The sequence below is a fragment of the Lithobates pipiens genome, unplaced genomic scaffold (assembly GCF_037356315.1).
Source record: "Lithobates pipiens isolate NorthernLeopardFrog02 unplaced genomic scaffold, aLitPip1_a1.2 Scaffold_30, whole genome shotgun sequence".
NCBI lineage: Eukaryota > Metazoa > Chordata > Amphibia > Anura > Ranidae > Lithobates > Lithobates pipiens.
Window position 1 is genome coordinate 170,311,150 of NW_027507791.1, and position 27,351 is coordinate 170,338,500.

The 27,351-nt window shown below is 46.0% G+C and overlaps 8 pseudogenes; 6 read left to right on the forward strand and 2 right to left on the reverse strand.

The window, feature by feature from the left end:
- Positions 1-2,944: 2,944 nt before the first annotated feature.
- Positions 2,945-3,063, reverse strand: LOC143947191 (5S ribosomal RNA; annotated as a pseudogene).
- Positions 3,064-3,386: 323 nt separating this feature from the next.
- On the reverse strand, positions 3,387-3,505 carry LOC143948024 (5S ribosomal RNA; annotated as a pseudogene).
- A 13,707-nt stretch (positions 3,506-17,212) lies between these two features.
- LOC143947928 (5S ribosomal RNA) lies at positions 17,213-17,331 on the forward strand (annotated as a pseudogene).
- A 322-nt stretch (positions 17,332-17,653) lies between these two features.
- On the forward strand, positions 17,654-17,772 carry LOC143948406 (5S ribosomal RNA; annotated as a pseudogene).
- A 101-nt stretch (positions 17,773-17,873) lies between these two features.
- Positions 17,874-17,992, forward strand: LOC143948210 (5S ribosomal RNA; annotated as a pseudogene).
- Positions 17,993-20,753: 2,761 nt separating this feature from the next.
- On the forward strand, positions 20,754-20,872 carry LOC143947246 (5S ribosomal RNA; annotated as a pseudogene).
- A 3,698-nt stretch (positions 20,873-24,570) lies between these two features.
- On the forward strand, positions 24,571-24,689 carry LOC143948958 (5S ribosomal RNA; annotated as a pseudogene).
- A 95-nt stretch (positions 24,690-24,784) lies between these two features.
- On the forward strand, positions 24,785-24,904 carry LOC143949639 (5S ribosomal RNA; annotated as a pseudogene).
- The last annotated feature ends 2,447 nt before the right edge of the window (positions 24,905-27,351 follow it).

A 27,351-nucleotide genomic window follows, 5' to 3' on the forward strand; every position in this document is an offset into this window, starting at 1 on the left:
GGCTGAGCTCTTTGACCAATAGAATGAAGGTGACCGATGTTAGAGGCCCCTCAGTCTGGGCCTTGAGGGGGATCGCCCCGCGGACTGCCCTGGTTTATAAGTAGACACTAGGGTGCCAGATCATTAGAGTGGGATAATGTGGTGGCCTAGCCACGGCTGGGGCTGCTGCTGACATAAGTTGTTAGGTTTCCCCCGGTCCCCCACGAAGTATTAACTATGTATTTTTGTTAACCTGGAAAACTGAGGGATCTATGTCTTTTACAGTTTGTCTCTGTATTACCTGCAATCCGTAAATAAAGAATAAAAAAAAAAAAAAGACACTAACCAGACCAGATCCTTCTATGGCACCTGGTCTTCCCAGGGAGTCTCCCATCCAGGTACTAACCAGGCCTGACGCTGCTTAGCCTCTGAAATCAGACGACATTGGGTGCTTTCAGGTTGATGTGGCCGTAAGCGTTCTCTTCAAGACACGCCCAACCCTCTTGACAAACGCCAAGATGGTCGCCTTGAGAAACAAGCAAAAAAAACAGGTCAAAGCCAACAACATAAAAAGAAGCCTATGGGCTTACAGCGGACCTTAAAAGATGGGACCCACTAGCTCTGTCATGGTTCGGACGCTGTAATGTGTTGAAGATGAACGCGATGCCACGACTTCTCTATCTACTACAAGCCTTACCTATCAAAATACCCCAGACTTTCTTTCATGCGGTTCGCTCAATCTTTATCAAGTTCCTCTGGCGCGGGAAACATATGCGTATTGGAAGGGCAATGCTATTGCGACCGAAATTGCGGGGAGGTATTGGCTGCCCGGACCCTGCTCTATATTACACAGCAACGCACATGACACCGGTGGTTGACTGGTGCCGGTGTTCTGCCATATACTGTCCGGCCATGATATAGTGTCCGCACCGTACTGCGCATGCGCAGTACGGAGCAGACGAAGCTTCGGAAAATCTCCGAAGCTGAACGGCGCCTGCGCGGTGAGTGGAGGTGGTAGCCCCACCATCCAAGCGGACATAGGGTTGTGAATATTAGAGGGCCCCTCGCAGGCGAGCTTCGCTCGCCACGCTTCGGGCTCGGCCTCGCTGCGCTCGGCTCTTTTATATTCTTACTCTATGTCCACTTGGATAGTGGGGATAGAACCTGGACTCAGTGCGCAGGCGCCGTTCATGCTCGGCAATTTTCGGAATCTGTGTTGCTGTGTACTGCGCATGCGCAGTACACAGCGGACACTATCCGATGGGGGACCATATGTGATAAGACACCGGCATGGGGAACTGAAGCTATGGGTCAAGCTAGAGCAGGAGAAGGCGCGGGTTCCACTGGCTGGTCTGCCTTGGGCGGGGAGGCCATTGGAGCCCTGTGTGACTACTCACCCGTTAATTGGCCCCTCGCTCGCCGAGATGGATAGTTTTTTTCATCTTTCCCACCTGACTAACTTCCCTTCTCCTATGACCCCAATTATTGGACATCCTAGATTCCCTCCGGGCCTGTCTGACCAGGCCTTTACCAGGCAAGCCCCGAAAGGGCTTCTGAGAGCAGCCCTATTTCTTGGACCCACGGGCTTGATTCCCATGGGGACCATACTGCTAGAGCAAGTACCTGTTGCATTGGATAGCTGGAGAGCTAGACAGCTAATCCATTTCCTCAGATCACTACCTAACCATTCGTTCTTCTCTAGCCAATTCCACCCCTTCGAGGAACTTTGCCTGGATGATGGCCCAATTCGTGGTTCCCTCTCTAGGTCCTACCAAATCCTGACAGACGCACAATCCTCCACGGATCCACCCTTCCTAGCTAAATGGAAAAGGGACTAACAAACTACATTCTCCAAACCACAGAAGGACAGAATACTCTTTTTCGCCCATAAGTCGTCACTCTGCAGTAAATATCAGGAGATCTCATATAAGCTGATCACACGCTGGTATCGTACACCGGTGGTGTTGGCCAAAATATTCCCCGGTCAATCTGACCGCTGCTGTCGCTGTGGGCAACAGATTGGCACCATTCTCCACATTTTCAGGGAATGCCCTAAATTACAAACATTCGGGCAGCCTGTCCTGAGACTCATCCACAAGTTCACAGACATTTCCTTAGCCAATGATCCCGCAGCAGTTCTTCTCAATCTAACTCCTATGTCGAGAAAGCGTTATCATAAGTCCTTACTTAAACATCTCCTCAATGCAGCTAGGGCCTGCATCCCAAGTCAGTGGAAAGAGCAATCTGCTCCAATGGTGACCCAGTGGTTCGCAAGGGTAAATGATATTGAACGAATGGCAGACCTGACTGCCACAATGAGGGATAAAACGGAGGAGCATGGGAACAGATGGTTCTACTGGACCCAGTTTCGCTTTTCGGAAGAATACCTCCGCGAGACATAGTAAGCTCATGGTGATCGTTGGAGATCGCTGTTCCAAACGTTGGACAGCTGATGAGCTGGTGAGCCGAGGGCGTCTCTTGCTCCCTGGGAGGGGACCCCACCCGACCCCACCCTATCCACTCTACACACGACACCCCCTTACCCCTTCTTTTCCTTTTCTGCCATTTCCTTCCCCAATCTTCTCTTTCCCCTTCTCCCTCCTTTCAGTTCTACTATTTCCCTTCTTAACTCAAAAAAGGGAAAAGAAAATGGTATGTTCCGACCCCATTTGACTACTACACAATACTCTTCCCCTATCTATGGATATCTAAACTCTTCGAGGGTAGCAGGGCTAGTATCAATAATATTTTAAGTGGTAGAGGATCCCAACGAGATGGAGCTTTAATCTCATCTTGATATGACCGCAAAGCTGTACACGTGCTATTCTCCTCAGACTTCTTACCATTGGCTCTGATATCCATGCAATATGATCGTTTGTTTATAACTATTTGTATCACACATTCTGTGAAGTTGCCTTTGCATTGTATGTCGCATACTACTAAATAAAAAAACAAAAAAAACAGAAGCCTATGGCACCTGGTATTCCCAGGCGGTCTCCCATCCAGGTACTAACCAGGCCCGACACTGTTTAGCATCCGAGATCAGACGAGATTGGGCGCTTTCAGGGTGATGGGGCCGTAGGTGATCTCTTCGGGCACTCTCAACCCTCTTGACAAATGCCAAGATGGTCACCTTGGGAAACAAGTGAAAAAAAAAACAGGTCAATGTCAACAACATAAAAAGAAGAATACGGCACCTGGTATTCCAACGCCATCTCCCATCCAGGTACTAACTAGGCCCAACCCTTCTTAGCCTCAGAAAAGAGAAGAGATAGGGCTCTTTCAGGGTGATGCTGCTGTAAGCGATCTCTTTGGGCACTCTCAACCCTCTTGACAAATGCCAAGATGGTCACCTTGGGAAACAAGCAAAAAAAAGAAAACGAATTAACGCCAACAACATAAAAAGAAGCCTACAATAACTGGTAATCCCAGGTGGTCTCCCATCCAGGTACTAACCAGGCCCGACTCTTCTTAGCCTCCAAGATCAGATGAGATTGGGTGCTTTCAGAGTGATGTGGCCATAGACAATCTCTTCAGGCACTCTCAACCCTCTTGACAAACACCAAGATGGTCACTTTGGGAAATAAGCGAAAAAAAAAACAGGTCAACGCCAACAACATAAAAAGAAGTCTACGACACCTGGTATTCCCAGGCGGTCTCCCATCCAGGTACTAACAAGGCCCGACTCTATTAGCCTCCAACATCAAACGAGATCGGGTGCTTTCAGGGTGATGTGCCCGTAGGCAATCTCTTCAGGCACTTTCAACCCTCTTGACAAATGCCAAGATGGTCACCTTAGGAAACAAGCAAAAAAATAAAAATAAGTCGGAAGCTAGAGACAATACGGCCCGAGTCCTCAATTTAATCCATGCGGCGCATGTACAGGGAAGGCCCTTGCTTATGTTGTCAACGGACGCGGAGAAGGCCTTTGACAGGGTGGCCTGGCACTTTATGCAGGCCACCCTGGAACATATAGGTCTTGGCCCCAACATGATGAGCTGGGTAATGTCGCTTTACTCCACGCCATCGGCAGCAGTACGGGTGACCGAGTGGTGCTCGGACTCTTTCCCCATCACTAATGGGACGAGGCAGGGGTGCCCTCTGTCTCCCCTAATTTTAATTCTGACACTGGAACCACTTATGTGTCACGTTCGGAATGACCCGAATATTACTGGCATATCAAAACCCTCGGCACACCACAAAATTGCGGCGTACGCTGATGATCTAATTTTTTCCGTCTCCAATCCACACATTTTGCTTCCCAAAATACTTGCGTCTCTACAGCGACACGGCAGCCTATCAAACTATAAAAACAATTGCGCCAAGTCGGCTGTATTGAATATATCGGTCCCGGATGGTGAGGCCAAGAGGCTCCGCTCCTCTTTTCCATTCTACTGGGCTGAAAAATCTATACGTTAACTGGGCGTTGACATCGCAGCGGATTTAGCGCAATTGTACCTGCTTGATTTTGTCCCTCTCCTGGATAGACTGAAATCTGATTTGGGAAACTGGCATGCTTTAACACTGACCTGGGTTGGGCGCTGTAATGCATTCAAAATGATGGCCCTCCCTCGGATCTTATACATGTTCCAGACATTACCGATCCGGTTACCCCCAATTTTTTTCAGACAACTGTAGGTGCTGCTCCGGGACTTTATTTGGGCGCGCAAACCGCCCAGAGCCCGTTTGCAATTGCTTGCCAGACCAAAGGACAAGGGGGGTCTGGGTCTCCCAGATCTCAGACAATACTACAGAGTGACTCTGCTAGCGAGAGTCGTTGATTGGCATTGTAATGGCCCACACAAGCAGTGGGTGGAGATGGAGATTGAGGATGGATCCATTCCCCTATTGACCTCCCCGTGGCTCCTGTCCTCCCTACCAAAAGACCTCAGAGGTCACCCCGTAGTGGGAGCTACGTTGGCTGTTGTGCGGAGGTTGTTCCGCTGCACACACATTGCTCCCCTGCCATCACCAATGACTCCGGTTATAGGTAATCCAGACTTTTCATCGGGATTTACCAACAAGAAACTGCGACAGTTGACAGTGGTGGGGAAACAGCGTCTGAGAGAGGTGTGGCCCACGGGAGGGCTCCCGACCACGTAAACGGTCGCCGAGCTTTCTGACCCTCCGCTTGACTTGTTTAGTGCTTATCAACTTCGTCACTTTCTTCTGGCCATACAAAGGGCCCCCTACACTCCTAGAGACCTGACACCCTATAAATCAATCTGTCACAAAAGGGAACCTGTGCGACACACCCTCTCCCTCCTGTACAACCTATTGAGTAGTCAGGAGGAGGAGTCGACCCCCACCATTTATCCACAAATGGGAGAGGGACTTAGGCATCACATTTACCCCACAACAGATAGGGAAGATCCTGACCTTCGTACATAAAGCTTCCATCGCAAACCAATATCAAGATACAAGATAGTCTCACGCTGGTATAGAGTCCCATACCTTCTGAATAAAATGGATAGATCGATCCCGGATGTTTGTTGGAGGTGAAATTCAGATATGGGGACCATGGGACACCTTTTCTGGGCATGCCCGACCTTGAGGAACTTTTGGGTTCCCAGTAGCGTGCCTTCTACACTTGACCGAACAGCCTGTTCGAAAATACAAAAAAACCCTCACGATGCAACTCCTGAATGCCGCCCGGGCCTGCATTCCCGCACTGTGGAGGCAGCCTCAGCCCCCATCCAAGGTGCTGTGGTATTCCAAAGTCAATCATATTCTCCGGATGGAAGAATTGACCGCCACCCTTCACAACACTGAAGAGGCATTTAGTGTTACATGGAGGCCCTGGAGGTATTTTACTGGTACTCGAGACTACATTCGGGAGGTGAGCAGTGCCTCCGTCCCAGAAAACGACTGAACATCTAACGTTTACCTACGTAGGCCATGTCTGCCCTGGGTGGCATTCCCCCCTCCTTTTTGTCTTTATTTTTCTTTTTTTCCCCGTCGCCATCCCCCCACCTCCTCTCTCTCCGTCTTTGCACTCTCTTCTTCCCCCGTCCTCCCTTTTGACTATGCCTTGTCTCCTTACTAGCCTTCGGGACCCAGAAGAACCCCAGGGTTCTGGACATGACCGGCTCATATTTTGCTCTGGTTCACGTAGGTCATGATAAGCTGGCTCGCTGTGGTCCCAGTTGTTCTCCATGATTACATTTGTCCGAACGGAGCTGCACTAGTTATACTGTACTACATGTCGGAGGTGGGGTTTCTCTATTTTCTGCATGAAACTGTAGGACTCCCCTCTGAGAACCCAGAGTTATTTGGCTGCCTATTTTTTGTTAGCATGTAATTGTGACCCTGGGTCATGCTGTATGGTTGACTGTTATATTTATATTGTTCTACTTATGCTTAATAAAAGAATAAAACAAAAAAAAAAAAATAAGTCAATGCCAACAACTTAAAAAAAAAGCCTATGGCATCGAGAAATCCCAGGCGGTTTCCCATCCCGGTACTAACCAGGTCCCAACCCTGCTTAGCCTCTGAGATCAAATGCACGCTCAACCCTCTTGACAAACGCCAAGATGGTCACCTTGGGAAACAAACAAAAAAAACAAGTCAACGCCAACAACATAAAAAGAAGCCTGCAGCATTTGGAAAACCCAGGCGGTCTCCGATCCAGGTACAAACCAGGCCCAATCCTGCTTAGCCTCTGAGACCAAACGAGATTGGGCGTTTTCAGGGTGTTGTGCCCGTAGGCAATTTCTTTGTGCACTCTTAACCCTCTTGACAAATGCCAAGATGGTCACCTTGGGAAACAAGGGAAAAAAAACAGGTCAAAGCCAACAACATAAAAAGAATCCTACGGCATCCGGTATTCCCAGGCGATCTCCCAATCAAGACACTAACCAGACCAGATCCTTCTATGTCACCTGGTCTTCCCAGGCAGTCTCCCATCCAGGTACTAACCAGGCCTGATGCTGCTAAGCCTCTGAAATCAGACGAGATCGGGTGCTTTCAGTGTGATGTGGCCGTAAGCGTTCTCTTCAAGACACGGCCAACCCTCTTGACAAACGCCAAGATGGTCGCCTTGAGAAACAAGCGAAAAAAACAGTTCAAAGCCAACAACATAAAAAGAAGCCTACGGCACCTGGTATTCACAGATGGTCTCCCATACAGGTATTAACCAGGCCGTACACTGCTAGGCCTCCGAGATCAGATGAGATTCTGCACTTTCAGGGTGATGTGGCCATAGGTGTTCTATTTAGACACTCTCAACCCTCTTGACAAATACCAAGATGGTTATCTTGGGAAACAAGTGAAAAAAAAAAGGTCAACGCCAACAACATAGACCCTGGCGGTCTCCCATCTGACCCAGACCCTGCTTAGCCTCTGAGATCGGGCGCTTTCAGGGTGATGTGACCTCAGGCGAACGCTTTGGGACATACTCAAAACTCTTGACTGATGCTAAAATGGTCACCTTGGGAAACAAGCGAAAGAAAAACAGGTCAAAGCCAACAATATAAAAAGATTCCTACGGCACCTTTAATTAGGTACTATCCAGGCCGGACCCTGCTTAGCCTCTGAGATCAGATGAGATCGGGCGCTTTCAGGGGGATGTGGCCGTAGGAGATTTCTTTGGGCTCTCTCAGCCCTCTTGACAAATGCCAAGATGATCACCTTGGGAAACAAGCGGAAAAAAAAAACATGTCAACGCCAACAACATAAAAAGAATGCTACGGCACCTGGTATTCCCAGTTGGTCTCCCATCCAGTTACTAATCAGGCCCGACAATGCTTAGCCTCCGAGATCAGACAAGATCAGGCACTTTCAAGGTGATGGGGCCATAGGCGATCTCTTCGGGCACTCTCAACCATCTTGACAAACGCCAACATGGTCATCTTCGGAAACAAGCGAAAAAAACCAAGTCATTGCCAACATTGGAGGCTAAGCAGGGTTGGGCAATCAGTTTCCTTGCCTGAAATAGGCATCTCAGAACTGCCATCTGGCTACTTCCCGGGTTTCCAACTCCTTCAACTAATCCCAGGAGACAATACTTCGCCTCCATCCTGGTGGAGGTTCCAACCACCCGATCAATGGTTCCTGTCACCTCTGTCCAGTAGCGGATCAACTTCGGGCATCTCCAAAACATGTGCATCATGTCTCCCCCCATGTTCCCGCACCGGGGGCAACTTGCGTCCGGCCGTTCGGCCAAACTGAAAAAGTTTACGAGGAGCATAATAGGTTCTATATAATAAGAACAGATGTGACATCCTGTGTGAGGAGAGCCACAATTCACCACAGGCAGGATTCCTGTGGCCAATTATAGCTCAGGGGGGTTTAGTACACACCCCACACTATATAAGGCAGCCAGCATGGCGGCCTTGTATAGTGTGTTGCGGTGGTCAGGGAAAGAGGACGATAGGCAGGGACAGTGTCTTTACTGCTTGGGAACCTAGCACTGTTACAGTGGGTGTTATGTGCCTCCTGCACAGTACACACCTGAAGCTACCCTTTATTACTGGTGTTCAATTTCTGCAATACATGCATCTGCAGTGCAGAAGTTAGAGTCAGTGTTGTGTGCCTCCTGCACAGTATACACCTTATTGCTGGTGTTCTGTTTCTGTAATACAGGAACCTAGTACTGTTACAGTGCTAGGGTGTACAGAGAAGCTGGTATATATAGAAGACTACAGCATACAGAAGAAAGGCTAGTGAATACAGAATACAGGTTTCGTGTATGTAGATAGTCTTGAGTATACAGAGATGCTAGAGTAAACAGTGAGGCTGGGGTACACAGAGAGGCTAGTTTAAAGACAAATACAAAGGTGTTAGTGTATATAGAGAGGTTAGTGTATAGAGAGAGTCGAGTGTATACAGAAAGGACAGTGCATATAGAGAAGCTAGTGTATACAGAAAGGGTATACATGAAAGCTGACATTCTATACAGAAGACTGGGTAGTGTATACAGAGAGTCTAGTGGGTACAGAAGACAGGCTGGTGTATTCTAGCTAGTTTTTACAGTCTAGTGTATACAGAAGACAGGCTGTGGTATACAGAGAGTTTAGTGTATTCAGAGAGTCTAGTGTATACAGCTGGCGAGTGTATACATAAGACTGGCTAGTTTACACAGTGTTTACAGAGATGCAAGGGTGTACAGAGATGCTGGTATATATAGAAGACTACAGCATACAGAAGAAAGGCTAGTTAATACACAATACAGAAGACTCGTGTATGTAGATAGGCTTGAGTATACAGAGATGCTAGAGTAAACAGTGAGGCTGGGGTACACAGAGAGGCTAATTTAAAGAGAGGCTAGTATATACAAAGATGTTAGTGTATATAGAGAGGTTAATGTATAGAGAAGGTCGAGAGTATACAGAAAGGACAGTGCATATAGAGAAACTAGTGTATACAGAAGACAGGCTTGGGTATACATCAAAGCTGACAGTGTATACAGAAGACTGGGTAGTGTATACAGAGAATCTAGTGGGTACAGAAGACAGGCTGGTGTATTCTAGCTAGTGTTTACAGTCTAGTGTATACAGAAGACAGGCTGTGGTATACAGAGGATTTCGTGTATTACAGAGATGCAAGGGTGTACAGAGAAGCTAGTATATATAAAAGACTACAGCATACAGAAGAAAGGCTAGTGAATACAGAATAAAGGCTGGCTTCTACGGAGAGGCTACCACTACGGAGATGCAGAACACTATCTAGGGTATATAGAGAGGCTAGATTATACAGAGAGGCTAGTGCATAGAGTGAAGCTATTGTATATAGAAGCCTGGTTAGTGTATACAGAGAAGCTAGTGTGTACAGAAGAAAGGCTAGACAGGCTATAAAGAGAGACAAGTTTTTACAGAAGACAGTTTGGGGTATACAGAGATGCTAGTTTATACAGAGAGACTAATGTATACAGAAGACGGGCTAGTGTATTCAGAACATAGGCTAGTGTATATCGAAGACAGGCTATTGTATGCAGAAGACCGGCTAGTGTAAACATGCTGGTGTATATAGAGAAGGCTAGTGAATTTAGAGGGTAGGCTAAGTGATAACAGAAGACAATCTGGGGCATACAGTGACATTTCATCATTTCATCTAGCTCACATCTCTAATGGAGTTTGTCTCATTGCCATGTTATGCCTTTTCATTCTTATGCTAAATATAGATCACTACACGATTTTAATCATCCACATCAAGCATGCAATAAAACTATCATACATCAAAATAAACCATGTACTCTTTTGCTCTATTTTGCATATTTGTAACGGGACTGTGAGTATGTGACAGTCCTGACACACCATCCTGACTTATTTTTCTATATTTCTTATTAGAAATGGAGAGTACTATCTCAAAATCCGCTTAAATCTATTCACTTCGATGAGTTGTACCTTAATGCAAAATGTTCACAAAACCATCCATTTGCTACCAGACATGCTGCACATACTAAGAGTAATGTAAATATCGCTCTCTAGCGATGTAAACAGTTTTATTGCTTTTCTGACATTGACCGAGTATCTCTGACATTAACTGAGTATCTCTCTGCACTATGATCTTAATAATAATAATAATAATAATAATAGAATTGTGTAATGCAAAGATCAACTAGTCAATCAATAAGCTTTCTCATTGGTACCGGCATATCCTTTAAATTTAGACTAACGCAACTATTTCTCGGCCATTTTCAAGCTAAGCTTTCAATCTCTTACCTTTGAACAGCGATACTTCCTCCCTACAATATTAAGCCATTTAAATGTCCTATTGGTCGCCTATATTATACAACAATATGTAGAGAATAAAACTAGTCTTACATCTTAATAAAACAGTTTTATTGCTCAACCAGTATCAGCTGTCATGACAAATAAACGTTTCCACTGTTTTTTTTTTTTTTAACTCCGTTTTTTATTAACAATAGTTGGCACAGACATATATAATTAGTCAGACTGTATACATCTTTGTGTGATATAAACAAGACATGATAAACATTGGCAAGTCATACTACAGTAATTGCCCTGTACCTCAGTTATACCAAAATCGTATACCAATTGTATTTTTTAACGTTTCCACTGTTTGACTCTATTTTCTGTATTACTTCTTTTTCTCCACCTTATCTGTCACAGTTAAAACACATTTCTTTTTACCGCAGCAAAATGTGAGAAAAGCAGTGTAAGCCGTCTTTCTGCCATATGCAACCATCTCTCACTACCTCTATACAATAGTTTTCTCTTTCCAGTGGAAACGGAAAACAGTCAGTGTAAGCCGTCTTCGTGCGTAACAAAATTAATGGAACGATTTACACGTTGGAATTTGCAAGCTACGTCAATTTACTCTTAAATAATGTACCTTTGCATTTATCCCTTGACTTTGCAACTATCCCTTGATCCCTTTTGTGTATTCACGTTATCTCGACCTATATATACTGCCTCAATATTTTCCTAATTTGTTTTGCTATACTTATTATTATTATATTATAGAGATTACTAACTCTAAATCATTGTAAACCTAACCATAGTTATAATGTCCACAGCTAATTTTACGTTAAAGAAAAATTCACACAAAACCATCTTTTTAAAACCTTTACACATTAAGAGTAATGCAACCATCTCTCGCTACCTCTATGCAATAGGATTCTCTTTCCAGTGGAAACGGAAAACAGTCAGTGTAAGCCGTCTTCTTGAGCATCAAAATTAATGGAACGATTTACACGTTGGAATTTGCAAGCTACGTCAATTTACTGTTAAATAGAGTACCTTTGCATTTAACCCTTGACTTTGCTACTATCCCTTGATCCCTTTTGTGTATTCACTATATCTCGACCTATACATACTGCCTCAAAATATTCCTAATTTGTTTTTCTATACTTATTATTATTATTATTATACTTATTATTATTATTTTATAGAGATTACTATCTCTAAATCATTGTAACAAGTTATAATGTCTACAGCTAATTTTACGTTAAAGCAAAAGTCACACAAAACCATCTTTTTAAAACCTTTTACACACTGCACATTAAGATTAATGCAACCATCTCTCGCTACCTCTATGCAATTGGATTCTCTTTCTGACTCTATTTTGTGTATTACTTCTTCTCCACATTAACTGTCACCCTGATAACCATTTGTAACACATAACACTTGCAACACATTTTTTAACAGCGGCAAAATGTGAGAAAATCAGTGGGACGGTTTACTTGATTGAGAAGTGGTTGCAGTAGCAAAGCATAACAATACAGTTTGATTACATTAATAACACATAATGCAACTATTTTACATTCATTTTACATTCACATCATGCATACATCCTAATGTAAGCTGTCTATCACTATTAATGTTCATGGTTACTGATACATTATGCCGATGACCAGTGGAAACGGAAAACAGTCAGTGTAAGCCGTCTTCGTGCGTAACATAGGTTGGAATTTTCAAGCTACGTCAATTTACTCTATTGAACAATGTAAAGGTAAGCTAGATATTTTGTGTATTTCCACTTAAACTCGACCTGTATATACTGTCTCAATATTATCTTTTCTAATTTTGCTAAATTAGATTATAGAGTTTGCTATGTCTAAATCCAGGTTACCTACTCACCTTTATTACGTATACTGCTAATTTTAGGATAATACAAAACCATCTTATTGCTTCTTTACACGCTGCACATATTAAGAGTAATGCAATGCTACCGTGAACAGTTTAATTGCTCGTCTCACATTTAGCTGGTATCTCTCTGCTATAGGAAACTGAATTTGTACTAGAACGATCACTCATCTAATATCAGTCCACTCAGTGCTACTGGGATAACTTTTACATTTAGAGTAATGAAATGATTTCTCAGTCATTTTGGAGCTACTGCAACTAACGCTTCCGATCTCATTTCGACTGCAATACTTAATCTCTGCTATTGCAGAATATTTAGCTGCTTAGCTCACACTTTGCTGTACGTAGCCGTGGCGATTGGCATTTCAACTCTAATTCATATTCACATTTCTAATGCAGTTTGTCTTTTTGCCATGTCATCCTCTGTTAGTTATTATGCTTTCTCATCCTTGTGCTCCAATATTGGGGTATATTCACTACATGATTAAAGACACGTAATGAACTTGATTGATAAAAACCTACACACGTTGTTGCTGTTATTTCGTGTATTTTCACTTAAACCCGTTATAGTTATTTTGCTATATTTATTACTAGTATAAAAAGATTACTATCTCTAAATCCTGGTAAACCAGCTCACACTAAACCATCTATTTTCTACCTTACACGCAGCACATATTAACATATTAACATTTTGCCGGTATAGTGAAATAGTAAACGAAATGCGTAGATCACTCATCTAATATCGTCTTTTCAGTGCTGCCGGAACATATTTTAAATTTAGAGTAATGCAACGATTTCTCAGTTTTATGAAGCTACTGCAACTAACGCTTTGAATCTCTTTCCTGATAAATTACTCTCTGCAATATTAAGCCATGTAAATTGTCCTATTGGTCTGCTAACAATGCTATGTATAATAATACAAATCTTTTAAAAGCAATATCGTCTCACTGCAATACTTACACTCTGCATAATATATATGAATAATGCGAATAATGCTAATAATAAAGTCGTCTAAAACGTCTAGAGTAGAGAATAAAACTATCTTACATCAAAATAAACCATGTACTGCCAAACCAATAACGGCCAATTACTTAACGTCTATCAGTCAATGACTTAACAAAATAAACTTAGCACTCTTTTGCTCTATTTTGAATAGTTGTAGTTCTCCACATTAACTGTCACATTGATATCACCACTGACAACACACCACTTTTTAACAGCACCAAAATATGAAAAAAGCACTTTATATGTTTCAAAAGTAGTTGCATTAGCAAAAAATAAAGTCCTGTCTTCTTTACACGCTAGCTTTTCTGTATACATTAATCTCTCTGTGTACACCAGCCACTCAATATAGACTAGCCTCTCTGTCTTCTGTATACAGGTGCCCGTAATCTATATACACTAGCCTGCCTTCTTTTTACAATAGTCTCGGTGTCCCAGCCTCTCTGCATACACTAGCCTCACTGAATTCCCCAGACTGTCTTCTGTATACACAAGCCTATCTGTAAAAAAAAATAGGCGTTCTTCTGCATACTCTAGCCTCTCTGTGTAACACAGTCTCTCTGTGGATTCCATAGCCTACATCTCTGCATACCCAGGACCTTCCTCTGTATAATCTAGCCTATCTGTATACACTAGCCTGTCTTTTGTACAAATTAGCTTCTCTGTAGCCGGTCTTCTGTATACACGAGCCTCACTGTCTACTCTTGGTTGTCTTTTGTATACACTAGCATCTCTTTATACATTAGCTCTCTGTATACCCAAGCCTCTCTGTATACACTAGTCCACCGGTATACACTAGCAAGTCTGCATACACTAGCCTCTCTTTGTAACTCAACTTCTCTCTCTGTATACCTTAGCCTCCATCTCTGCATACCCAGGACGTTCTTCTCTATAATCTAGCCTATGTGTATACACTAGCCGGTCTTCTGTAGACATTAGCCTCCCTGTATAAACTAGCTGGTCTACTGTATACACTAGTCCATCTGTATACACTAGCAAGCTTGCATACACTAGCCTCTCTGTGTAACCCAGCCTCCATCTCTGCATACCCAGGACGTTCTTCTCTATAATCTAGCCTATTTGTATACACTAGCCTGTCTTTTGTACACATTAGCCTCTCTGTATAAACTAGCCGGCCTCTGGGGTTCTTCTGGGTCCCGAAGGCTAGTAAGGAGACAAGGCATAGTCAAAAGGGAGGACGGGGGAAGAAGAGAGTGCAAAGACGGAGAGAGAGGAGGTGGGGGGATGGCGACGGGGAAAAAAAGAAAAATAAAGACAAAAAGGAGGGGGGAATGCCACCCAGGGCAGACATGGCCTACGTAGGTAAACGTTAGATGTTCAGTCGTTTTCTGGGACGAAGGCACTGCTCACCTCCCGAATGTAGTCTCGAGTACCAGTAAAATACCTCCAGGGCCTTCATGTAACACTAAATGCCTCTTCAGTGTTGTGAAGGGTGGCGGTCAATTATTCCATCCGGAGAATATGATTGACTTTGGAATACCACAGCACCTTGGATGGGGGCTGAGGCTGCCTCCACAGTGCGGGAATGCAGGCCCGGGCGGCATTCAGGAGTTGCATCGTGAGGGTTTTTTTGTATTTTCGAACAGGCTGTTCGGTCAAGTGTAGAAGGCACGCTACTGGGAACCCAAAAGTTCCTCAAGGTCGGGCATGCCCAGAAAAGGTGTCCCATGGTCCCCATATCTGAATTTCACCTCCAACAAACATCTGGGATCGATCTATCCATTTTATTCAGAAGGTATGGGACTCTATACCAGCGTGAGACTATCTTGTATCTTGATATTGGTTTGCGATGGAAGCTTTATGTACTAAGGTCAGGATCTTCCCTATCTGTTGTGGGGTAAATGTGATGCCTAAGTCCCTCTCCCATTTGTGGATAAATGGTGGGGGTCGACTCCTCCTCCTGACTACTCAATAGGTTGTACAGGAGGGAGAGGGTGTGTCGCACAGGTTCCCTTTTGTGACAGATGGATTTATAGGGTGTCAGGTCTCTAGGAGTGTAGGGGGCCCTTTGTATGGCCAGAAGAAAGTGACGAAGTGTATAAGCACTAAACAAGTCAAGCGGAGGGTCAGAAAGCTCGGCGACAGTTTACGTGGTCGGGAGCCCTCCCGTGGGCCACACCTCTCCCAGACGCTGTTTCCCCACCACTGTCAACTGTCGCAGTTTCTTGTTGGTAAATCCCGGTGGGAAGTCTGGATTACCTATAACCGGAGTCATTGGTGATGGCAGGGGAGCAATGTGTGTGCAGCGGAACAACCTCCGCACAACAGCCAACGTAGCTCCCACTACGGGGTGACCTCTGAGGTCTTTTGGTAGGGAGGACAGGAGCCACGGGGAGGTCAATAGGGGAATGGAACCATCCTCAATCTCCATCTCCACCCACTGCTTGTGTGGGCCATTACAATGCCAATCAACGACTCTCGCTAGCAGAGTCACTCTGTAGTATTGTCTGAGATCTGGGAGACCCAGACCCCCCTTGTCCTTTGGTCTGGCAAGCAATTGCAAACGGGCTCTGGGCGGTTTGCGCTCCCAAATAAAGTCCCGGAGCAGCACCTGCAGTTGTCTGAAAAAAATTGGGGGTAACCGGATCGGTAATGTCTGGAACATGTATAAGATCCGAGGGAGGGCCATCATTTTGAATGCATTACAGCGCCCAAACCAGGTCAGTGTTAAAGCATGCCAGTTTCCCAAATTAGATTTCAGTCTATCCAGGAGAGGGACAAAATTAAGCAGGTACAATTGCGATAAATCGGCTGCAATGTCAACGCCCAGTTAACGTATAGATTTTTCAGCCCAGTAGAATGGAAAAGAGGAGCGGAGCCTCTTGGCCTCACCATCCGGGACCGATATATTCAATACAGCCGACTTGGCGCAATTGTTTTTATAGTTTGATAGGCTGCCGTGTCGCTGTAGAGACGCAAGTATTTTGGGAAGCAAAATGTGTGGATTGGAGACGGAAAAAATTAGATCGTCAGCGTACGCCGCAATTTTGTGGTGTGCCGAGGGTTTGGATATGCCAGTAATATTCGGGTCATTCCGAACGTGACACATAAGTGGTTCCAGTGTCAGAATTAAAATTAGGGGAGACAGAGAGCACCCTTGCCTCGTCCCATTAGTGATGGGGAAAGAGTCCGAGCACCACTCGGTCACCCGTACCGCTGCCGATGGCGTGGAGTAAAGCGACATTACCCAGCTCATCATGTTGGGGCCAAGACCTATATGTTGCAGGGTGGCCTGCAAAAAGTGCCAGGCCACCTTGTCAAAGGCCTTCTCCGCATCCGTTGACAACATAAGCAAGGGCCTTCCCTGTACATGCGCCGCATGGATTAAATTGAGGACTCGGGCCGTATTGTCTCTAGCTTCCGACTTATTTTTATTTTTTTGCTTGTTTCCCAAGGTGACCATCTTGGCGTTTGTCAAGAGGGTTGAAAGTGCCTGAAGAGATTGCCTACGGGCACATCACCCTGAAAGCACCCGATCTCGTTTGATGTTGGAGGCTAATCGAGTCGGGCCTTGTTAGTACCTGGATGGGAGACCGCCTGGGAATACCAGGTGTCGTAGACTTTTTTTTATGTTGTTGGCGTTGACCTGTTTTTTTTTCGCTTATTTCCCAAAGCCACCATCTTGGTGTTTGTCAAGAGGGTTGAGAGTGCCTGAAGAGATTGCCTATGGCCACATCACTCTGAAAGCACCCAATCTCGTCTGATCTTGGAGGCTAAGAAGAGTCGGGCCTGGTTAGTACCTGGATGGGAGACCACCTGGGATTACCAGTTATTGTAGGCTTCTTTTTATGTTGTTGGCGTTGATTCGTTTTCTTTTTTTTTGCTTGTTTCCCAAGGTGACCATCTTGGCATTTATCAAGAGGGTTGAGAGTGCCCAAAGAGATCGCTTACAGTAGCATCACCCTGAAAGAGCCCTATCTATTCTCTTTTCTGAGGCTAAGAAGGGTTGGGCCTAGTTAGTACCTGGATGGGAGATGGCGTTGGAATACCAGGTGCCGTATTCTTCTTTTTATGTTGTTGACATTGACCTGTTTTTTATCGCTTGTATCTCAAGGTGACTATCTTGGCATTTGTCAAGAGGGTTGAGAATGCCCAAAGAGATTGCCTATGGGCACATAACCCTGAAAGCACCCGATCTCCTCTGATCTCAGAAGCTAAACAGGGTTGGGCCTTGCTAGTACCTGGATTGGAGACCACCTGGGAATACTAGGTGCTGTAGGCTTCTTTTTATGTTGTTGGCCTTGACCTGTTTTTTTTTTCACTTGTTTCCCAAGGTGACCATCTTGGCGTATGTCAAGAGGGTTGAGAGTGCCCGAAGAGATTATCTACGGCCCCATCACCCTGAAAGCACCCAATCTCGTCTGATCTCGGATGCTAAACAGTATCGGGCCTGGTTAGTACCTGGATGGGAGACCGCCTGGGAATACCAGGTGCCATAGGCTTCTTTTTTTTATTTTTTTTATTTAGTAGTATGCAACATTACAATGCAAAGGCAACTTCACAGAATGTGTGATACAAATAGTTACAAACAAACGATCATATTGCATGGATATCAGAGCCAATGGTAAGAAGTCCAAGGAGAATAGCATGTGTACAGCTTTGCGGTCATATCAAGATGAGATTAAAGCTCCATCTCGTTGGGATCCTCTACCACGTAAAATATTATTGATACTAGCCCTGCTATCCTCGAAGAGTTTAGATATCCATAGATAGGGGAAGAGTATTGTGTAGTAGTCAAATGGGGTCGGAACATACCATTTTCTTTTCCCTTTTTTGAGTTAAGAAGGGAAATAGTAGAACTGAAAGGAGGGAGAAGGGGAAAGAGAAGATTGGGGAAGGAAATGGCAGAAAAGGAAAAGAAGGGGTAAGGGGGTGTCGTGGGTAGAGTGGATAGGATGGGGTCCCCTCCCAGGGAGCAAGAGACGCCCTCGGCTCACCAGCTCATCAGCTGTCCAACGTTTGGAACAGCGATCTCCAACGATCACCATGAGCTTACTATGTCTCGCGGAGGTATTCTTCCGAAAAGCGAAACTGGGTCCAGTAGAACCATCTGTTCCCATGCTCCTCCATTTTATCCCTCATTGTGGCAGTCAGGTCTTCCATTCGTTCAATATCATTTACCCTTGCGAACCACTGGGTCACCATTGGAGCAGATTGCTCTTTCCACTGACTTGGGATACAGGCCCTAGCTGCATTGAGGAGATGTTTAAGTAAGGACTTATGATAACGCTTTCTCGACATAGGAGTTAGATTGAGAAGAACTGCTGTGGGATCATTGGCTAAGGAAATGTCTGTGAACTTGTGGATGAGTCTCAGGACAGGCTGCCAGAATGTTTGTAATTTAGGGCATTCCCAGAAAATGTGGAGAATGGTGCCAGCCTGTTGCCCGCAGCGACAGCAGCGGTCAGATTGACCGGGGAATATTTTGGCCAACACCACCGGTGTACGATACCAGCGTGTGATCAGCTTATATGAGATCTCCTGATATTTACTGCAGAGTGACGACTTATGGGCGAAAAAGAGTATTCTGTCCTTCTGTGGTTTGGAGAATGTAGTTTGTAAGTCCCTTTTCCATTTAGCTAGGAAGGGTGGATCCGTGGAGGATTGTGCGTCTGTAAGGATTTGGTAGGACCTAGAGAGGAAACCACGAACTGGGCCATCATCCAGGCAAAGTTCCTCAAAGGGGTGGAATTGTCTAGAGAAGAACGAATGGTTAGGTAGTGATCCGAGGAAATGGATTAGCTGTCTAGCTCTCCAGCTATCCAATGCAACAGGTACTTGCTCTAGCAGTATGGTCCCCATGGGAATCAAGCCCGTGGGTCCAAGAAATAGGGCTGCTCTCAGAAGCCCTTTCGGGGCTTGCCTGGTAAAGGCCTGGTCAGACAGGCCCGGAGGGAATCTAGGATGTCCAATAATTGGGGTCATAGGAGAAGGGAAGTTAGTGAGGTGGGAAAGGTGAAAAAAACTATCCATCTCGGCGAGCGAGGGGCCAATTAACGGGTGAGTAGTCACACAGGGCTCCAATGGCCTCCCCGCCCAAAGCAGACCAGTCAGTGGAACCCGCACCATCTCCTGCTCTAGCTTGACCCATAGCTTCAGTTCCCCATGCCGGTGTCCTATCACATATGGTCCCCCATCGGATAGTGTCCGCTGTGTGCTGCGCATGCGCAGTACACAGCAACACAGATTCCGAAAATTGCCGAGCATGAACGGCGCCTGCGCACTGAGTCCAGGTTCTATCCCCACTATCCAAGTGGACATAGAGTAAGAATATAAAAGAGCCGAGCACAGCGAGGCCGAGCCCGAAGCGTGGCGAGCGAAGCTCGCCTGCGAGGGGCCCTCTAATATTCACAACCCTATGTCCGCTTGGATGGTGGGGCTACCACCTCCACTCACCGCGCAGGCGCCGTTCGGCTTCGGAGATTTTCCGAAGCTTCGTCTGCTCCGTACTGCGCATGCGCAGTACGGCGCAGACACTATATCATGGCCGGACAGTATATGGCAGAACACCAGCACCAGTCAACCACCGGTGTCATGTGCGTCGCTGTGTAATATAGAGCAGGGTCCGGGAAGCCAATACCTCCCCGCAATTTCGGTCGCAACAGCATTGCCCTACCAATACGCATATGTTTTCCGCGCCAGAGGAACTTGTTAAAGGTTGAGCGAACCGCATGAAAGAAAGTCTGGGATATTTTGATAGGTAAGGCTTGTAGTAGATACAGAAGTCGTGGCATTGCGTTCATATTACAGCATCCGAACCATGACAGAGCTAGTGGGTCCCATCTCTTAGGGTCCGCTTTAAGCCCATAGGCTTCTTTTTATGTTGTTGGCTTTGACCTGTTTTTTTTGCTTGTTTCTCAAGGCGACCATCTTGGCGTTTGTCAAGAGGGTTGGGCGTGTCTTGAAGAGAATGCTTACGGCCACATCAACCTGAAAGCACCCGATCTCATCTGATTTCAGAGGCTAAGCAGCGTCAGGCCTGGTTTGTACCTGGATGGGAGACTGCCTGGGAAGACCAGGTGCCATAGAAGGATCTGGTCTGGTTAGTGTCTTGATTGGGAGATCGCCTGGGAATACTAGATGCCGTAGGCTTCTTTTTATGTTGTTGGCTTTGACCTGTTTTTTTAGCTTGTTTCCCAAGGTGACCATCTTGGCCTTTGTCAAGAGGCTTCAGAGTGCCCAAAGAGAGTGCCCAAAGAGAGTGCCTACGGCCAAATCACCCTGAAAGAGCCCAATCTCATCTGATCTCGGAGGCTAAGCAGCGATGGGCCTGGTTAGTACCTGGATGGGAGACAGCTTGGGAATACCAGGTGCCGTAGGCTTCTCATTATGTTGTCGGCGTTGACCTGTTTTATTTTCCCTTGTTTCCCAAGGTGACCATCTTGGCATGTGTCAAGAGGGTTGAGAGTGCACAAAGAAATTGCCTACGAGCACAACACCCTGAAAGCGCCCAATCTCGTTTGGTCTCAGAAGCTGAGCAAGGTTGGGCCTGGTTTGTACCTGGATGGGAGACCGCCTGGGTTTTCCAGATGCCGCAGGCTTATTTTTATGTTGTTGGTGTTGACCTGTTTTTTTCGCTTGTTTCCCAAAGTGATCATCTTGGCATTTGTCAAGAGGGTTGAGAGTGCCTAAAGAGATCGCTTACAGCCGCATCACCCTGAAAGCACCCTATCTCTTCTGATCTCAGAGGCTAAGAAGGGTTGGGCCTAGTTAGTACTTGAATGGGAGACGGCCTTGGAATACTAGGTGCCGTAGTCTTCTTTTTATGTTGTTGGCGTTGACCTGTTTTTTTTCGCTTGTTTCCCAGGGTGACTATCTTGGCATTTTTCAAGAGGGATGAGAGTGCCCAAAGAGATTGCCTATGGGCACATCACCCTGAAAGCGCCCAATCTCCGCTGATCTCAGAGGCTAGAAAGGGTTGCGCCTTGTTAATACCTGGATGGGAGACCGTCTGGAAATACTAGGTGCGGTAGGCTTCTTTTTATGTTGTTGGCGTTGACTTGTTTTTTTTTGTTTGTTTCCCAAGGTGACCATCTTGGCGTTTGTCAAGAGGGTTGAGCGTGCCTGAAAAAATCTACTATGGCTGCATCACCCTGAAAGAGCCAAATCTCATTTGATCTCAGAGGCTAAGCAGGGTTGGGACCTGGTTAGTACCTGGATGGGAGAACACCTGGGATTTCTCGATGCCATAGGCTTTTTTTAAGTTGTTGGCATTGACTTATTTTTTATTTTTTTGTTTTATTCTTTTATTAAGTATAAGTAGAACAACATAAATATAACAGTCAACCATACAGCATGACCCAGGGTCACAATTACATGGTAACAAAAAATAGGCAGCCAAATAACTCTGGGTTCTCAGAGGGGAGTCCTAGAGTTTCATGCAGAAATGAGAGAAACCCCACCTCGGACATGTAGTACAGTATAACTAATGCAGCCCTGTTCGGACAAATGTAATCATGGAGAGCAACTGGGACCACAGCGAGCCAGCTTATCATGACCTATGTGAACCAGAGTAAAATATGAGCCGGTCGTGTCCAGAACCCTGGGGCTCTTCTGGGTCCCAAAGGCTAGTAAGGAGACAAGGCACAGTCAAAAGGGAGGACGGGGGAAGAAGAGAGTGCAAAGACGGAGAGAGAGGAGGGGGGGGGATGGCGGCGGGGAAAAATAGAAAAATAAAGACAAAAAGGGAGGGGGGGGGGATGCCACCGAGGGCAGACATGGCCTACGTAGGTAAACGTTAGATGTTCAGTCTTTTTCTGGGACAGGGGCGCTGCTCACCTCCCGAATGTAGTCTCAAGTACCAGAAAAATACCTCCAGGGCCTCCATGTAACACTAAATGCCTCTTCAGTGTTGTGAAGGGTGGCGGTCAATTCTTCCATCCAGAGAATATGATTGACTTTGGAATACCACAGCACCTTGGATGGGGGGCTGAGGCTGCCTCCACAGTGTGGGAATGCAGGCCCGGGCGGCGTTCAGGAGTTGCATAGGGAGGGTTTTTTTGTATTTTCGAACAGGCTGTTCGGTCAAGTGTAGAAGGCACGCTGCTGGGTTGTCTGCGATATCTACATTTCTGAGAGTTTTTATCGTCTCGGTCACCTCCACCCAAAAGTTCCTCAAGGCCGGGCATGCCCAGAAAATGTGTCCCATGGTCCCCGTATCTGAATTGCACCTCCAACAAACATCCGGGATCGATCTATTCATTTTATTCAGAAGGTATGGGACTCTATACCAGCGTGAGACTATCTTGTATCCTGATTCTTGATATTGGTTTGCGATGGAAGCTTTATGTACTAATGTCAGGATCTTGCCTATCTGTTGTGGGGTAAATGTGATGCCAAAGTCCCTCTCCCATTTGTGGATAAATGGTGGGGTCGACTCCTCCTCCTGACTACTTAATAGGTTGTACAGGAGGGAGAGGGTGTGTCGCACAGGTTCCTTTTTGTGACAGATGGATTCATAGGGTGTCAGGTCTCTAGGAGTGTAGGGGGCCCTTTGTATGGCCAGAAGAAAGTGATGAAGTTGATAAGCACTAAACAAGTCAAGCGGAGGGTCAGAAAGCTTGGCGACAGTTTGCGTGGTCGGGAGCCCTCCCAAGGGCCACACCTCTCCCAGACGCTGTTTCCCCACCACTGTCAACTGTCGCAGTTTCTTGTTGGTAAATCCCGGTGGGAAGTCTGGATTACCTATAACCGGAGTCATTGGTGATGGCAAGGGAGCAATGTGTGTGCAGCGGAACAACCTCCGCACAACAGCCAACGTAGCTCCCACTACGGGGTGATCTCTGAGGTCTTTTGGTAGGGAGGACAGGAGCCACGGGGAGGTCAATAGGGGAATGGATCCATCCTCAATCTCCATCTCCACCCACTGCTTGTGTGGGCCATTACAATGCCAATCAACGACTCTCACTAGCAGAGTCACTCTGTAGTATTGTCTCAGATCTGGGAGACCCAGACCCCCCTTGTCCTTTGGTCTGGCAAGCAATTGCAAACGGGCTCTGAGCGGTTTGCGCGGCCAAATAAAGTCCCGGAGCAGCACCTGCAGTTGTCTGAAAAAAATTGGGGGTAACCGGATCGGTAATGTCTGGAACAAGTATAAAATCCGAGGGAGGGCCGTCATTTTGAATGCATTACAGCGCCTGAACCAGGTCAGTGTTAAAGCATGCCAGTTTCCCGAATCAGATTTCAGTCTATTCAGGAGAGGGACAAAATTAAGCGGGTACAATTGCGCCAAATCCGCTGCGATGTCAACGCCCAGGTAACGTATAGATTTTTCAGCTCAGTAGAATGGAAAAGCGGAGCGTAGCCTCTTGGCCTCACCATCCGGGACCGATATATTCAATACAGCCAAAGGTGCAATTGATTTTATAGTTTGATAGGCTGCCGTATCGCCGGAGAGCCGCGAGTATATTGGGAAGCGAAATGTGTGGATTGGAGACGAAAGAAATTAGATCGTTAGCGTACGCCGCAATTTTGTGGTGTGCCGAGGGTTTGGATATGCCAGTAATGATTCGTTTTGGTTTTTTTTCGCTTGTTTCCCAAGGTGACCATCTTGGCATTTGTCAAGAGGGTTGAGAGTGCCCAAAGAGTTCGCTTACAGTAGCATCACCCTGAAAGAGCCCTATCTCTTCTCATCTCTGAGGCTAAGAAGGGTTGGGCCTAGTTAGTCCCTGGATGGGAGATGGCTTTGGAATACCAGGTGCCGTAGTCTTCTTTTTATGTTGTTGACATTGACCTGTTTTTTTTCCGCTTGTTTCCCAAGGTGACTATCTTGGCATTTGTCAAGAGGGTTGAGAGTGCCCAAAGAGATTGCCTATGGGCACATAAGCCTGAATGCGCCCGATCTCCTCTGATCTCAGAGGCTAAACAGGGTCGGGCCTTGCTAGTACCTGGATTGGAGACCACCTGGGAATGCTAGGTGCTGGAGGCTTATTTTTATGTTGTTGGCGTTGACTTGTTTTTTTGTTTACCAAGGTGACCATCTTGGTGTTTGTCAAGAGGGTTGAGAGTGCTTGAAGAGCTCGCCTATGGCCACATAACCCTGAAAGCACCAGATCTCGTCTGATCTCAGAGACTAAACAGGGTCGGGCCTTGTTAATACCTGGATGGGAGACCACCTGGGAATACTAGGTGCTGTAGACTTCTTCTCATGTTGTTGGCGTTGACTTGATTTTTTTGTTTGTTTCCCAAGGTGACCATATTGGCGTTAGTCAAGGTTGAGAGTGCCTGAAGAAATCTCCTACGGCCACACCACCCTGAAAGAGCCCAATCTCATCTGATCTCAGAGGCTAAGCAGGGTTGGGACCAGTTTAGTACCTGGATGGGAGATCGCCTGGGATTTCCAGATGCCGTAGGCTTCTTTTTATGTTGTGGCCATTGACCTATTTTTTTCCACTTGTTTCCAAGGTGACCATCTTGGTGTTTGTCAAGAGAGTTGAGAGTGCCTGAAGATATTGGCTACGGTCACATCACCCTGAATCTGTTCCATCTCATCTGATCTTGGAGGCTAAGCAGGGTCCGGCCTGGTTAATGCCTGGATGGGAGACCGCCTGGGAATACCAGGTGTCGTAGGCTTCTTTTTTTTTCAAATATAATTTTTTCTCCAAATAGGGGAAGACGGTCCCCCGAGTACATAATGCAACAGAGAAATACAGAGCAAAAAGCAGCTGAACAATACTTGATACAGGTATATTCGCAACTGTGAGTCTGCCTTCCATCAATCACAATGATTCGAGGCACGGATAAAGTACTGTACCAAGATCCAGGGTCACACAAACCCCAGGTCCCTCCGGCATAATCCATCCAGAGGGGGGTGTGGGGCCGTCATTCCCAATTTTCCACTCTTTCCAAAAGAGAGAGGGGGTGGAGGGGGTGAGAGATAGGGGAGGAAGGCCGAAAAGAGAAGGGTTGAAAGATCAGAAAAGGAGAAGAGGGGACAAGACACGATGGCAGCCACTGTCCAAGGGGCCAGTCAAGGAAAGCTCAGAGCACTAAGGCGATAGCAGGCGACATCCTTCCAGCGAGAATATAAAGGTATTCCAGATGTCTCAGGTTTGTTTAAAAAATTCTTGTTTACCTTGTGATGTGAGGATGAAGTCCTCCATTTTTTTTAATGTTCTCTATTTTCCTAAGCCAGTTCCCCCCCTTACGAAAGTTCCCCCCCTTACGAAAGGGGGGGAACATTTTTTCCAATAGAGAGGGATGCAGGATTTCGCCGCATTTATCACATGCCATAAAATAGATTTTTTTGTACTTCTTAATGGGAATCTGTGAATGGTACAAGAGAAAGAATGCAGCCTCTTCCTGGATGGAGAAGTCTGTGAATTTTTGTGTCATGCATCGGATCTCTGTCCAGAAGTCCACCAAGCTGAGGCAGGACCAAAAAATGTGCAGCAACGTGCCCTCTTCTTCTCCACACCTCCAGCATATGTTCGAGGAAGAGGGGAAACATTTCTGCAGCTTTGATGGTGTCAAATACCACCTGGTGAGAAGTTTAAAATTCGTCTCCTGTATCTTCGTGCACAGCGACATTTTGAGAGCCAAAGTGATAATGCGTTGTCTCTGTGCTGGGGAAAATTAGCAATTAAGGTCCTTTTCCCAGTTGGCCAGACAGGTTAAGTGTGGGTAATCTGTTTGAGAGAGAATGTGGGCCAAAGGGCCTTCGCTCCTGCATAGAGTCTCGAACTCCGTCTGAGGGCGGGCGAACGTTTGAGGATTGGGGATGGAATGGAGAAAATGATGTCGTTGCGCCGCTCTCCAAAAAGGCAGTTGGAAAGCCCTGTCGGATCTGTTAGGATTGAGAAAGAAGGCCATTTTCCATCAATGACGAATTTAGACGCATTGTCTAGGTTGGAATTTCTAAGTGGGTCCCCAGTTCAAAGGTTGGATGGCCACGTATAGGGAATAGGGGGGAAGTCAAAGACGTGAGTGTGTTTTGGGTAGCGATCAGGTGACTGACTTTCAACTAAGCCCCTATAGTGGGATGTGACATAAATTCTGTGGGTAAAAACTTATAGCACCACATGGCGCTTCTTATTCGGGATTCGGGAGTGAGCTTAGAAAATTTGTTTCGATTCCAGTCCAATACACGCCCCAGATGGGAGGCCAGGTAGTAGCGTCGCAAGTTAGGGAGAACCAACCCTCCCTGTTGTTTAGACAATGTCAGCTGTGACCGCTTAAGTCTGGGATTTTTGTGGGCCCAGTTAAATTGAGTGAGCAAGGATTGAGCTTGCTTAAAAAACAGGACTGGAATCTGGATCGGGAGAGCTTGGAAAAGATAAGTAAATTTAGGGAGTATGTTCATTTTAATGAGATTGCATCTGCTGAACCAGGAATGGAGGCCAGAATGCCACCCGTGAAGCAAACTGCGGATCTTAGTGACAAGGGGTGGGGGGAAGTTCAACATAAACGTACGCGCGATGTCCGGTGGAATGTAAGTACGTGAGTATATCTTACTTATCCATGCCAGCATCCGTTCACTCAGACCTATATGGCGAAGGACCGAGAACATTAATGTCCATTTGACCCGATCAAAAGCCTTCTCGGCATCAGTACTCATGAAAAGACAAGGGGTCCCAGATGACTTTGCTTTACGGATCAGGGTAAGCACCTTAGTGGTGTTGTCCCTATCTTCCCTGGTGGGAATAAAACCTAACTGGTCAATATGTATAAGGGACTACAAGTGATGTGCCAATCACGTGGCGAGGAGTTAGAGAATAGTTTTAGGACCGAATTTTGGAGGGAAATGGGTCTGTAGCTCCCACATAGGCCCGGGTCTTTGCCCTCCTTAGGTATCAACGAGATG